The sequence below is a fragment of the Hetaerina americana genome, unplaced genomic scaffold, assembly GCF_022747635.1.
Source record: "Hetaerina americana unplaced genomic scaffold, ioHetAmer1.1.p SCAF_11, whole genome shotgun sequence".
NCBI lineage: Eukaryota > Metazoa > Arthropoda > Insecta > Odonata > Calopterygidae > Hetaerina > Hetaerina americana.
Genome location: NW_027286181.1, coordinates 24,744,909 through 24,760,060, shown reverse-complemented (window position 1 = coordinate 24,760,060; position 15,152 = coordinate 24,744,909). Strand labels below are relative to the sequence as shown.

The 15,152-nt window shown below is 35.6% G+C and overlaps 1 long non-coding RNA gene across 1 annotated transcript; it reads left to right on the top strand.

The window, feature by feature from the left end:
• Nucleotides 1–474: 474 nt before the first annotated feature.
• On the top strand, nt 475–2,436 carry LOC139700833 (uncharacterized). The gene is made up of 3 exons (XR_011703893.1): nt 475–591; nt 1,495–1,602; nt 2,333–2,436. It is a non-coding gene; the product is annotated as an uncharacterized lncRNA (long non-coding RNA).
• Nucleotides 2,437–15,152: the final 12,716 nt, after the last annotated feature.

Below are 15,152 nucleotides of genomic sequence, written 5' to 3'. Positions count from 1 at the left end.
TCATTCCCTGCATTCGTCCATCTCGCCTTTTTTGCCTACATTGCTTTCTTCTGTCCCTGGCAGGCTTCTTTCTCTCGAGCGGGGCATGAGTGGAGCTCTCTGTAAGCATTCTGTTCGTGGCTGCGGAAGGAGGAAAGATTGAGCCGCTCCGGTGGGTCGGTGGAATTGCTGGACGCTGCTCCGCGTATCCCAGGTGGGCTTGAATGTGGTCATTAACTCTTGCTGTCGATTGATATCTTGGTAATAGATCCGAAGGGATTTTTTGAAAGATTGCGATGATTGGTACAGCTCGCGATGAACTCGGTTAGCCCACATGAAACTCGATTATCCAGTGAATGGGAACATTCAAATCATATATCTGTCCTATAACATCGTTAACCTCAATTTATGAATACTGCACAATATTCCTATTTTAATTTCAGATTTTTCCAAATATGTCGACCAGGATTTCATTTCGGGGACCACTTAACAGTATGTAAAATTGAGGTTTTCTAGACTGCAACGTCGCATCTTTCTATTGGGAATATTAATGTAATACGTATGTATATCAAATGTTTGGAGCAGTTACTTGGAAAGGAAAGATCCAGGCAGGTAAGTTGGTCATTCTTATTTCTTTTGATGTACTTAAGTTAAAATTCGTTCTAAGTGAAGATAATAATTGACTTTAGTAATATTTATAGGTTGGTTGATTAAAGGTTTCAGGTATTGCCTACATTAATTGTATTCTCACTATGAAAAATCCCCTTAAAATCTTTCATGAGAGTAATTAAAACCTAAAAAAGCGATTCCATGTAAATTGAACAAATTTAATTCATTTCATAGAGGTAAAGTTTTAAAAGTAGGGTGACGTTTACAATAGGGCATCTAACAAAATTGTGCATCTTATTGGCGGGTCACTTTTGGATTTTGTGATGGGGATTTGTTCTAAGTGAAGATGACTCCTAGTAGAGTTATGCCATTTAAAACTGATTCCACATAATTATGACCAGGTAAAAATTTGTAACAACAATCATTACATAATATCTACTTATTTAGAATGTTTTTGCATTCTTAATCACTAGCCAAATAACATGACTTCAACAAAGATCAGGTTGGTGTGGCAGCTAGTTTATTGGCTTCCCATGCTGAAGGCCTGGGTTCGAATCACAGTAGTGGCATAACTTTTCTAAGATATCCTGATCCTCACTTGGGTGCCATATGCTATAATAGAGTATTCCATCCATCAAATAGAGCATTAATTTGTGTGACCCCTTGGCGCCTTTCCCTTAGAGTAAATTAATGCTGGCAATGGTGTTCTCTCCCCACCTCCATTCCCAGACTGATATCCTAGGGTATTTATTCAAGCACAAATGATAAGATTCATACTCTTCTACCTCCAATATTGGTCATGGATATGAGCTTACTCTGTGATCCTTATGCTTGCTTTTCTTCAAACGATCTTAATGAAGCATTCAAATGAGGCTTAAAATGAAATATTTCCGATATTTCTAACAGGTCTGAGATATCACATCCAGTGTGCCTAACTGTGCAAGTTATGCAGCTTCTTTTTCACTAGAACTCTGTCAGCCCAAATGTATGTCCTGAGTGATAGCTTGCACCATGGTTTGTACTATTTCACCATCCTTTTATTACTATGTACAAAGTATTTTCACATTATTATGCCATCTTAAGGTACATGTGAACAGATGTGCCCACTACTGTAGGAATACAGATATAGATTCAAAACACAAAATATTATGGAAGAAGTACAGTACTTTATTGTACTAGTTTTAAGTATTTGGTAGTCATCTTGGGAACGATTTTGTGGAAGCAATTTAATTGAACAAATCATAGACTGAGTAAACCAAAATTGGATGAATTTTCATAATGTTGCATTTCATAGTAATTGAAAATAGTGTTCCTGACAAACAATGTAATCAGCGTGTAGTTGTTTCTAGAACTAAAAAGTTTTAATGGTAAATTACTTTCAAATAGGTGTTGAACGATTTAGAGAAAAAAATCAATACTCTCTAATCATACACATATCAATTTGCATTTGAAAATCTTACATTTCAAACTTAATGTAGTCTTTATTTTTATCTTGACCAAATCTTAACCATGTACTATCCAGTTCTAATGCCATATACAAAAAAAGTAATAATAGTTTAATCACACAGATGCATAAATAGGGAGATTTTGTAACCAAATTTTCCTAGTTCTGTAACTTATTGTTGAATTTTTTCTTCGTTACCTTGATCCCCAAACTGTTCACGTGGTTGAATGAATCTTTTTTTAATCACAAACTCCCCCGTGCATATTGTTGTACTTTTCTAAATTTGTACTTCCTCTCTAGAAATAAGATTGATGCACCCCAAGCCTAAAATGGACTCCAATTCAGAAGAAACTGTTTTTTGATGTCTGCAACATGTCCTATTCGTCATCAGCATAACTTTGGTGGGCTTTCAACTGAAAGAAGCCATGCTCTGATTGGTGCTTGACCACATGAAGTTTGCTGAGGCAGAAGAGGGAATGAGGAAGAGAGGAATATTTACACTGCAAGTATTGACGTAAGCTATTATAAATCTTTATATATTTTATCCCTTCTATGAAAATTTGGAGATACTTGACTTCAAGATCTTAGCAGTACTTCTACAAGAAGTAGTGAATGTTATATGTAGTTAGTGGCATGTCTCAAGCCAAAGATGACTATTTGTACTTAAATAAATTGAAAGTATTTCATTTCATTATTCAAATTTTGATTGAATTTTCTTTTTTTCTTTCTCAAATGAATCTTTCAATCGAAGAAAAACTTTTCCAAATCAATCTCATATTTCCCTTTAACTAGTTGGATGCAAGTCATCTAATATGCTCGGTGAAATGAAGTTTTCTTTGTACCTCGGCATAAATTTAAGTTAGAACACAGATGTGGTACTTTTCCTTTCAATTTATTTTAAAAAAGCACAATGAACCTTATGTTGATTGAGGAATTTTGGTTAGGATGTTTCATTTCCAATGAGTTCAAGGTTGGTTGGAGCACTTGTTCTAAGTTATAAAGGAGCTGGTTAAGGTGAGTTATTTTTAGAGAAAGGCTAAAATAATCAGAGTATGTATTGAATTCAATGGCCTTCATGGACCCATAGTGATGATGTGAAGATGGTGTCTGTTTTTCCTTAGTTTTGGGCCATTTGAATTTTCACTGCCATGAGTTGGTGGGCATCCTCTGTTGAAACTCTTAGCTTATTTGTATCATTTTTGTGGCTTCTATGATAAGTTCAAGTTAGAATGAGCTCTCAATGACCATTAATTTAGCCTCTCCAAATTACATGTTGAGCAAAGGCCACTCCGCACATATTATGCAATCACCAACAAAGAGAATTGCTTGTTTTTTGCATGTCTCTAATGTATTATAATTTGTATGAATGGGCACTATTACACTTGCCGCATTAACCTTTCTCCTTGCAAATGCATCCTGGGATGTTTTTAATTATAAAATTCTTTGGATTAGTTGCAAAACTGCTTTCAGACCAGACATACCAAAGCAGTGGAAAAACCAGGACTACACATTTCCCAGTCATTGCCTAACCCTCTGTTACTGCAATTAACACCTTAAACCCTTTTGTTACCTATTTTCTTACCTCTGTATCAGCCCCATCTCCCTCTCTCCAAATCCTTATTTCAAATCTTTGCTTTTTTCTCTGTACTTGCCTATTTTTTGTTTCCTTGTTTTGCTCTGTCATATTGTCCAAGAAAGTCAGTTTACCTACTGCAGAATCTTAATGAAAGGCAATCTACTGCATTTAAAGCAATGATAGGTTACTACTTCTGAAATTTCATTGTTAACAAAATCCACTCTTACTGATATTTATGCAGACTTGCCTGGAGTGAATATTATTTTATCTGAGTTGAGAGAATTATTCAATCTTACTAACCCAAAGAAATCATTGAGTTACAAATCAGTTATGCCTATAGACCTTAATACTCAGGTTCTCATGGACCCATGGATTGTGACCCCAAACGGGGCTGTGAAGGGTTTTGTTGGATTGCCAGCTGAAATACACTAAAGATGATAATGCAATATGCAATTTGGATTTCAATCTGCATCGTGGTTTGAATAATATCATAATTTAAAATATTCAATAAAACCCATTAAGACAATTCCAATTGCAAATTTTCTGTCACTTCTAAGAGGGAAAAGTTCTTTGTTACTCCCAACAATACTTGCCTTGGATATATCCTCCAAAAGTGTTCTTAAATGCTTTCGCACTGAAGTGTTGTTTTATTTGAAAAGCTTGGGGACTGAGGGGCATGACCCAGGGGGGATATTTTGGATAGGGCTGAATGGAGAAGGCAGAAGGGAAGGTGGAAGACTTGTCACGTGACTTTGGAGGGACCAAATGGGATGCAGTTGGCAGGGCAAATTCTCTATAAACTGTTATTTTTCTCCATTCCTTCGATTTCTCCCTTCTATTGCATTTCCTGTCTTCCCTAAGCCCTTCATCATCACTATTCATTGAGAGAACATGGGTGAGAGACAGTGTTTGGGATCACATCAATTGAAGAACCGCAAGGAATAGATCAAGATATATTTTCATAACGACTTTTTGACAGAGAAAATTTTTCACTGTAGATTTCTAATATACTTGTTGGGAATCATGAAGATAATTTCTCTGGACTACCTTGTTCCCCTTAATGCTCGTAAATTTCCACTCGGCGGGCCCTTAAATAAAAATTTCGATGAAAAAAATAAAGGGTTGACCTACATGGGCAAGAGGGTATTTGTAATAATTAAAAACAATTGCGATCAGAGTTAAACTTCAACAAGGTCTGATTTTTGAAATTCATTGCCATTGTAGCTTTGTAATAGTGATGTCATGGTTGTGACTTGTCCTACAGCTGCTTCTGAATCCTGATTGTTGCAGTATAACAGTGGTAAAAGCAAGCAATTGTAGCAGTCTCTTGTGGCCATTATTCGTGGCAATGGTGAATGTTTGAAGGAAGTGGGTCTCACTATTGATAAAACAGTTCAAAATATAACAATTGTTTATAACTTGATACCCACTGTTGAAAGCGCTCAACATTGTATTTCGTCCTTGTTGAGAACATGCATGTCATGAAAGTATATGTTATCATTAAAATAACTTCAATGGAATGAATTTGTAAACTTTCAATCAATGCAAAACACAACTTGCACAAAAGTTGGGAGGGTGGCTCCATAAGTATCCCGCCTGACCTAGAGATGGCAGTAGATATTTGAAAAATATCACTAATAGAAATTATGCAGTCTCTAAAGCATATATTTCTAGTTTGTAGACCCACGTTGTTTAGTATTTGTTTGGCAGCCATCAATAGTGAATGTTTTCAGTGAATTTGTGAAAATGGAGAAAATTGGGCATCATTATGTGATAAAATACTATTATTGGAAAGGCCTCAACCCAACCAATATAGAAGCTGAACTGGATTCTACTCTAGGTGAGTCTGCTCCTTTGTTTACAACACTAAAATATTGGGTAGCAGAGTTTAAACGAGGCCTTTTAAACGAGTCGTCACCTGACCAAATCAGGTGACGACTCGAGAAACAGTGAAGGAAATCCACTAAGTGATGCTGGATGATTGTCAAGTGAAAGTGTGCAAGCTAGTAGACATAGTAGGTATTTCAATAAGTGTGGTACATCGCATATTAACTGAAAATTTGGACATGAAAGCTGTATGCAAGATGGGTGCCACGTTTGCGCACACTCTAGCAAAACCATTGTCATGAAGTTGTTTAAATTGAGTGTTCAGCAAAGTTTCACAGCAACAAAGCAGAATTTTTGTGCAGTCTCATAACCATTAATAAAACATGGTCCATTACTTCACACTCAATACAAAAGAATAATCAAAACAATGGATTCAAAAGGGAGGACAGGCTCCAAAGAAGGTGAAGACAGTTTCATCTGCAGGTAAGGTCAGGGCATTGGTTTTTTGGGATTCACGGGGAATAATTTTCATTGCCTATTTTGAAAAAGGAAAAACTATGAATGGGGAGCATTATGAGTACTTATTGCAACGTTTGAGCCATGAAAGCAAGCAAAAGCGGCTGCATTTGACTAAGATGAGTGTTATTTCATCAAAACAATGTACCAGCACACAAATCAGTTATTGCAATGGCCAAAACTCATGAATTAAAGTTTCAATTGCTACCTCATGTACTTTATTCGCCAGATTTAGCCCCTCAAATTATTTTCCATTTGCGTACTTGAAAAAATGGCTCAGTGGTCAAAGATTTTCCAACTGTGAAGAAGTGATGTTGGCAGTTAATGGCTATTTTGATGAGCAAGACAGTTCTCATAATAAAAACTGTATGGAACTTATTGAACATCGCTGGGAAAAGTGTATAGAGCTAGCTGAAAGGAGATCGTTGGAAAATAAATTTTTTCCAAAATTTTTATGTTTTCTTTGTTGGGTCCGGTACTTATGGGACCACCCTCATATGTAAAAAGTGAAAGTTTTGATTAAAATTTCAGGGGCTGACTACAACATGGGAGCACACAACATTCAGGCATATATGGTGACACCCTCCCTATTTTTCAGTGACAAAGAGCTTCAGCCAAGGGATATCAGATTATTTCAGGTGAACTTCCAGTCGCTTCCTCATGTGATACCTCCAGAAGGATATAAATTTCATTGAAATGGCTATTGTTTGAAATGGTCATTGTTTGCTACTTGATGAATGGCAAATTTGGTAACTGTAGCAATGCTAAGTTTTATCTGTTAATCTTAGTGGCATGTCCAAGCCAATTGGTCCCAAGCACGAACAAGGAGAGATTCTCTAATGTGCATTCAAAAATGATAATAGACGATAATGAATTAAAATGAAGATGGGTGGACCTGTATTGAATGAATTGAAAACTGCATCTTTCCTGTCAGACTCTATAATTTCTACTTTGTGTGGGAAACTGCCTCATTTATCTGAAAGCAAAACAGTGCAAATCTACTTGAAGGCTTGTTTGATAAGAGAGATCTCCTTAAATCAATAAATATTATTTGCACCATGTGTGTAATCTGCACATCAAGATAATAATATAGGGCTAGTTCCATTCCCTGAGCCAGCTCTGGTTTCCCAGGGAGATCTGGTTAACTGACAAATCGCGCATGTAATCAATCAAAAACGTACCAGTCTATGAAGAATTTTGAATTAATTAGTGTTTTCAAATATGCACATTTTTATGCTAAATTTTGTTCTTAATCATGGTAAAAATGTATTGCTTACAGAAACTAAGTTGGGGAACATTTGTGATAAGTCTAAAAAATTTGCCCTGCTATGATGTTGAAGGAAGAAATAAAATGAACATCATTGGGAGATGTGGCAGTCCAGGAGTAGTGCTAGTCTGCTGACTGGAGGGCCCGGGTTTGAAGTCATGCCTCTAAAGCACCCTGAGCTCCACCCAGGCTGTTTTTTTGGGTACCAGATCTTCCTGGGAAACTATAACCAGCACAGGGAAAGGCACTGACCCCCCTTACCTTCATGTTGGAATTTAATCCCTAATAGGGCTTAGTATTGAGTGAACTCTTTATCTAGACCTTTGGTTTGATTACTTTGATTTTGTGGTTTTTATTACAGGAGTGCCTAGCATCAAAGTATTTAGGGGCTTTGTATGGCATGGCTTGATTATTCTTTTGTTTTTATAATTAATAGTTATCCCTATTTGATGTATTCCAATCTTCAAGATGAAACATGTAAATAAAGACTTTCCCTATCTATTTGTGGAGTCGTGAAATGTTTTACAACATTTTTAACAGGCAGCCATTCATTTTTTAATTACCAGAAACCAGCTGCAATCAATAGACAAAATGAACAGAAAGGTAGGTAGGCAGGTGCCTGTGGTTGAAAAACAAAAACCAATGAATTTATTACAATAAAGTAATCGTAGCAAAGAATCTGTTATTGAGTGGCCCTTCGAAATGGTCCTTCATGATCTGACACACCCAAAGAGCTTTAATCACTCACTCTTATGTAGATGGCTTACTTTCATTTGATCTTTATTTCAAATGTTTCTTCCAATTAACAGTTTCAAAGTAAAAAGGTTAATGTTCTTCAATCCTTCCAAAGGCTTTTTCTCTCCTTGTTTCCACTTTAGTTTCTCAAGGTCAAAATTCTTAATCTTCAAACTTGATATCAGAATCTGAATGGAGAGGTGTAATGAAATCTGAAGTCCATTGATTACATGTTGAAGTAATCTAGCATCCAATCCTACTTTGAGTCGCATTTTTGTTTTGACAAACAAGTTCCCAGAAAAATTCCTATAACATTACCAGTGAAATCCTTCCATTGGTATAAGATATTATCTAGTTCTGTAATTGGCAGGTAAATCTGTAAATAAATTATTATTCGTGAACATTTTTAATCTAGTTACCAGATTCATAATCCTTGTTTTGATGTCATATTCTATACAAATCAAACCTACAACTTGATTATAATATTTTTATTTTAAATGCAAAGGTATCTTATTTTCATTTGATTACTACATTTTCCTGTTCTTTAACATAGGTCTAATAATTATTGCATTAATAATTGCATATTATCCCTGAAATATCAGGGGCATGGGTTTTGTCAAACCCAATGAGTCTTCAGAAACAGTTTTGTTCGCTGCATTGTTTAAGAAGAAACTTGAGACTTATTTAGTTGGCACTTCTGTATTCCGTAATTTTGAAATTAATAAAGGCTTTGAATAAAGTCATGCATTAATGATGCTTGTGTATAATTATAACGTTAACTACTATGTCTGCAGTAATAAAGAGCATGCGAAAGTGGCAACCAGTGTAATGGATAGAATTACATAGATCGACTACACCATTGAAAACATGTCGAGATCAATTTATCCAGGAATTTTTGGTAATTACTATTATTAACTAATATTCTAGTGTTTTGGATCAAACAAAACTGCTATACTTCACAATTGGCCTATTCATTGAAAAAACTTGCATGGAAATTGAAAAAATTCTTTAAAAATTGCTGAATATGAACTAAGAAAGAGAGCAACCAAATAGGTTTCCCGCCCCTTATATAAATTGAGTATTATGTAACATTTAAATCGCTAATGCTAAAATATTACCTCGCTAATATTTAAATACACTATGAAGTTCCAGCACATTCTATTGGCGTGCGTCCTATTTTATATTAAACGTGTCCCAAGTTCGAACGAAACCAATTAGGCCAGATACAAACTACACAATGTATTGCACATGGCCATGAAAAATTGAATTTCGAAATTACACGTTGGTGTCTCTAGTGGGAAAAGGATGTATTAGGATGTGCCGGTAGTTAAGAAGGGGTCAACTAGTGAAGGCATGCGCCATCTGTGGGCTGTATCTTCAACTAATCCGTTAATTAATTTTTGGTTCATTAATTTTCAGTAAATTGTCAACAGAGATTTTGACGGTGGGTTCAGGACGCCGCAGGAGATCAGGAAAACAATTAAATATTGAATATTTTTATGAAAAGGGCTGCCATTTTTTCCGGCGCCCCGCCGCCCGGCTGGAAAAAATGGCAGGCCTCCTCGCAATAATATTCAATATTTAATTGTTTTCCCGATCTCCCGCGGCGTCTTGAACCCAACGTCAAAATCTCTGGTGAACATTTTGTGCATAATAGCGAATCGAAAATATTTTGCAAAAAAAAAAATTTCGGCTGCAAAAGTAAATAGTAGTAGTATGATCTATAGTCTCACTTCCGAATTCCTCCTCTTATCCCCCAGGCCACCGGGTTTCTTATAAAGTTGGGGTTCAAAACTAGGACATGTTCTGCAAAACTACGGACTTAGCCGATTTTTTCTCAAAATTAACTCGAACTCGGCAAGGCTCTCTCACCCGACGAATCCAAGGCATCTGCCTGCCTCGACGCTTCTCTCGATGGCGAGGGGCTCTGGACTTAGAATATTTTTCGCTGGTCTCGGGACTTAAACGAATATGAATGAATATTTTCTCGGGGAGGTTTAGCACCTCACCTCGAGCCTCAGGGTACTCCGAGACGGCTCGTGAGCGGTTGGCCCTCGATGGAGCTACTCTTTCTTTGAGGCGTGAGCCGGTTCTTGGAATGTTATATTCGACACCACGCTATTTGCATCTAATTATTGGACTTCGTTCAGTTCGGTGCATGACGTAATTTTTTACCCGGTGCGGGCAAATGAAGCTCATATGTTTGTTGTAATCACGAAGTACCCCTTCAAAACCAAAGAACAATTGTTCAGAGTGCACACAATGTTGCTATACATCATAGGATATAATTTATTTAGAATAATATGACAATTTAGGCTGCCAACGTAAGGATTAAGGCATCGTTTCATATTTTACATTGCTACTCATAACATTTTTTACGCATATTAACTATTTAATGCTAATTATTGAAATAATGCCTTTCGCGGTTTTTTGGCTTTTAAGCAATCATTTCAATAATTTGTTTCGAATAGATATTTGCAGGAAATTGCGGCATTCCATTTTAGACAAGTTAAACTATATACTTGTAATTCTGCTTCAATTCATAACGGATTGAATAACCCGCATTGCCGAATGAGAGTATGGCAGAGGTTGTAATATTCTGACGGCCAAATTTTCTGGAGATTGTTAGAATATATTCTTTTACAGTTATCTGTACTTAAGATAATTCAGATCATTTTTTACAGTGCCCAATTACACTCAGAAAAAAGATTTTTAGATGAATTCTTGTAGTTCTCTTTAATTCCTAAGCAGCATATTAAGGAAAAATTAGTCATTCAAAAGTTACACAAAGAAGGATTTAAAAAATAGACAAAATTATTGTTTCTCTTATCTTTATTACTCAAGTACATTTGTTGCGATAAAATTTGAATTAGAAATTGCATCAGTATTCCAAATATCCTTTTTTAGCCAAAACATTTTACTGAAACACCCTCACAGCCACTATCCACAAAGTTAGTGGTGGAGGAGTTCCAGTCTATTCAAAGGCTTCATTTAAGGCTGACATCCACTTGAAGTGCACTTCTTTAGATGCTGACGGCACTGTCCAACTTGGCACCACCAAGGAAATATACACCTTTGTTCCTTATTTTCCTCGATGAAAAAGCTTGCTGATCAACCTTGATTCCCATGGATGCTCCTCATCTCACCTAGCATAAGCATCCAATGGAAGACCCGAGGGAAAACAAAATAAGATTATGAATTTTAAGTTAATGTGTTTTTTTAAACTAATTTTAGGATGTTTTAAGCAAAAATATAAATATTTGTGGGTTCAAAATGGCTAAAGAAATATTTACAGATTTAAGATTGAAAGATTAGTTCCCCAATAAAAATGGAAACTCACCTGAAATCAATACATATAACCACATTTAAATACCAGAGATATTAAGCTTTAATTAAAATGGAAATGAATTTCATACAAATGGTATTTTAGTGAAACAGATGCAATGCTTTCATGCCAATTTATTGGAAATTCTTTGATTAACAACTGCTGCTACTTCATTTCAGCATTTTATTTATTTAAAACTAACGAGTAGAACACCTTAAACAATGGTTTAGAATGGTTTGCTGAAATGAATAACTTCAGATCATCACCCATAAATACCATGTAAGAAATTTGAATCTGAAATTCATTAATATGTTTGTGCATGTTAATCAAATGAATTTTTTTAAAGCATTAATATTGCAAAGATTTCAAAATATTGTCATAAATTTGGAAATTATAAGATTAAGTTAAAATAACAATGGAATCTCTTTCCTTTCAAGAAAAGGGAGATGAGGTACAATGGAACATGTAACAACTTATATTTCACTGCATCAAAACTTGATTTAATGAAAAATCACCCAGGCTAATGATTAAGTTCACAACATGCTTTACACACTGATGGATGCATAGTTTTTTCTAAAGGAGCTCCAACCACTGCTTCCTCTCACCTGCCCATGTGAGCTATATGTATGTCCCAAAAAGGTGACCAAATATGAACCAAGGAATGAAGAAGATTGGGATGTGAGAATTAGGACAGAATGAAAGCAGAGTACTGTGTGCTGGGTGAGTCCAATGCAGGAAAGGTGGAAAAACAGGGAGGGTAAACAAGGAAATGTTTTGCCAGCTGTCAATCATAACATCTGCCTTGCTTAATATCCTTAGGAAAATAGCACGTGTTCAAACAAATTGTGATGCTATACCATCACTTAAAACAGTTGCTAATGACAGACTGTACAACGATATATCAGAAGCTAATGAAATGGCATGGAGATGGGAACAAAATCAAATGGGAATGAAATTAAAACAAGTTTGCAGCATGTTAGGTGAAGGGGGAGGAGATTTTTGGGAATAATTTGAAGAAAGTGGGAATTATTGCGGGGCATATTGACTGGAAATAAAAACTCTGCGAGTGATAGAAGGGAGAATGCCGGGTATAAAAGGTAGAAAGAAGTAAGTTAGTTTTATGTTTAAAGGGTGTGTCAACAGCTAAGGTCATTTTGCATCACTGTCAATTAATTTAAGAAAATAATGCTTATAAGGAAATTTTAAGGCATTTTAGATTAAAAGGCAGAATCAAAGGGAAGAGTTGATACTTTGGATGAAATTGAAAGTAGGTGTCAAACTTGTGTGGTGGAAAACCCTGTGACACTGAGTAAACATCACAACTTTAAGGAGGAAAACTACAAGCAAACATCAAAACCAGAATGTTATCATCACTGAAGAACATCTATAACATGGGAGAAATCTATCTGGTGAAATCACAAATTACCTCAAAAACAGAAAAGAAAGAAAAAAGTGCACCAACAGTTACAGTTACAATGAGTGCCCAAATAATATTTTTATTGTTCACAGACCGTAGATATTATGTACATATAGGAGTCTTCAAACAAAGAAATTTACAAAATACATTTCTGCACTATGAAAATGCTTAAAAAAGAGTACATGTTAAAGTATGTAATAAAAACTACACATTACAATTACTTCACAAACTTTTCTACAGCATTAAATTGCTTGCCTTTGTATTTCCAGGTTCTCCATCTGCTTTGGTTGAATTTTGGTGACAACAGTTAGTTGGCCATCCTACCTGCATCTTCAGGTCGAAGGTATTTTGCGAAGCTTTCTTGTCTGCTTTAAAAGTACTGTACCTTTTGGTTAGTCCTTTTCCACACACTGTTTAATGGATATCCATCGTCCATGTTGATATTTCTTGGTCCTGGACAAGAAAGCTTCAAAAATACCTTCGACCTGAAGATGCAGGCAGGATGGTCAGCAAAACTGTCATCACCGAAAGTCAACCAACGCTGATGGAGGACCCAGAAATGCAAAGACAAGAATTACAACTATTTGTTATTTAAAAATGTAACATATAGATGGCATAACATTTACTGTGGGTAAAAATACTTAAGTTAAATTATGGTGAGGAATTAAAGCTACTTCTGATTTTACTGAAATTATTTTAATTTGGTTTAACTTAACTCATTTAAAAATATTTTACTCACAAAAAAAGCAGGGGGTGTGGTAGCCAAATGGGTAGCAAGTTGCTTTACTACCCTGGGGCCCCAGATTTGATTCCGAGTGATGCCTCTTTGAGACCCTCTTGCCCTTCATCCATGCTGTGGGATTTTTCGGGAACCAGATCTTCCTGGGAAACCTCAAAGTGGCACAAGAAAAGGAACTGGCCCCCATTATTACCCTGTTGATTATCAAAAGTCACAAAATTCAGCTTATTACTAGGTGAGGTATATCAAAGTCAACCTATGACTTTATTAATTCTGTTGGATAACCTACATGAAAATAACATCGCAGTCATCATAAGCTTAGTATGCACTATGGTTTCACCCAAATCCATGATAATTAAAGTCAAATTTGAAAACAATATGAAAATCAAACCAACAAAATGAATAGACAAGAGTAACCACTGTGATCAGCACAAAGATTGATTTTTATAAATATGAGTGTGCTGCTCACCTCACAAAGGCCTAAGGCATGCAGAATTCAAAAGTTTGACAATACCTCACACCCGGTTGCAAAGGTGTTTAGCAAATTAGGGCATCATGCCAAAATTAAGGAATGGAGATGAGGCAGTTCATTTCCTTGGGCTGCCTATGGTTTGCATGTTGAGCACCCTAAAAATGATAGAATTACGGTGAAGCTGGAAAGTCACCAGGAAACAGGCCTGGCCCTTCAGAGTACAAATGAATTATCTAATCCCTTGGCAGCCACACCTCCTAGAAGAAATAATAGCATATTAAATTTCCATCATAAGATTATGTTAATTTAATGATGAAATTTGAAATATGACTTTTCAACAAATAATAGGATATCAACAATCTTGCATCATTGGGATGATCGAAAATTGGGCTTCTTTGGCAACTATTTGCATTATTTTTCCGAAGATGCTTTGAAAGCTTTCAGCATGGGCTACTCTACTCTCATAAAAAATTTTAATATGTAATTGCACTTTTGGTGTCATAAAACTAATAAATTTCCAAGTCATATTAATACAAAAAAATTTACATTAACTTGATTTGGCAGATACTGCATATTTAAGAAGTGGTATCTCAAAATCTTTGGTCACCACTGAAGTTGGTGCCATATTTTACAAGTAACTTTTCACTGTGGAATGATTTATTAATTAGGTAAAATATTTCACAATAAAAGGTAAAACAAATTTAACTAATATTACCAAATAATAAAACTAACTTTTAAATAATATATTAGTTCATCAGTAAATGAAAGTTGAAATTTGGTATTGCAAAGACACTAAAATACAGCCACTTCACTTCTCAACCTTGCCAAAAAAGAATACCCGACACCACACACTACAATAAAGCCTTTCGTTCCACATTCATTCTACCTCCCTTCATTCCACCCAACATCCCTAGTATATTCCTACAGTCACCTGTCTTGACTTATGTTCTCCCCTTTAATACACTCAATATCAGGCTTGATTGCATGGAAATTAATTTTTGAATGAAAGGAGAATACGATGTATTTCCCACAAAACTTATTTGCTACATTAATTTCAACACATGGGCATCATCTTAAGGTAACCAAGGATTATGACTTTGCATTGAAATTAATTGTCGCAAATGTGAAGTTTTGTGGAAAAACAGTAATCTTTTGTTCTTGGCTCTATTACAGTGTCAACGTTGACACCATTTCAACATACTAAGACAAAATATAAATAATTCATCATCACACTTATAATACTTGG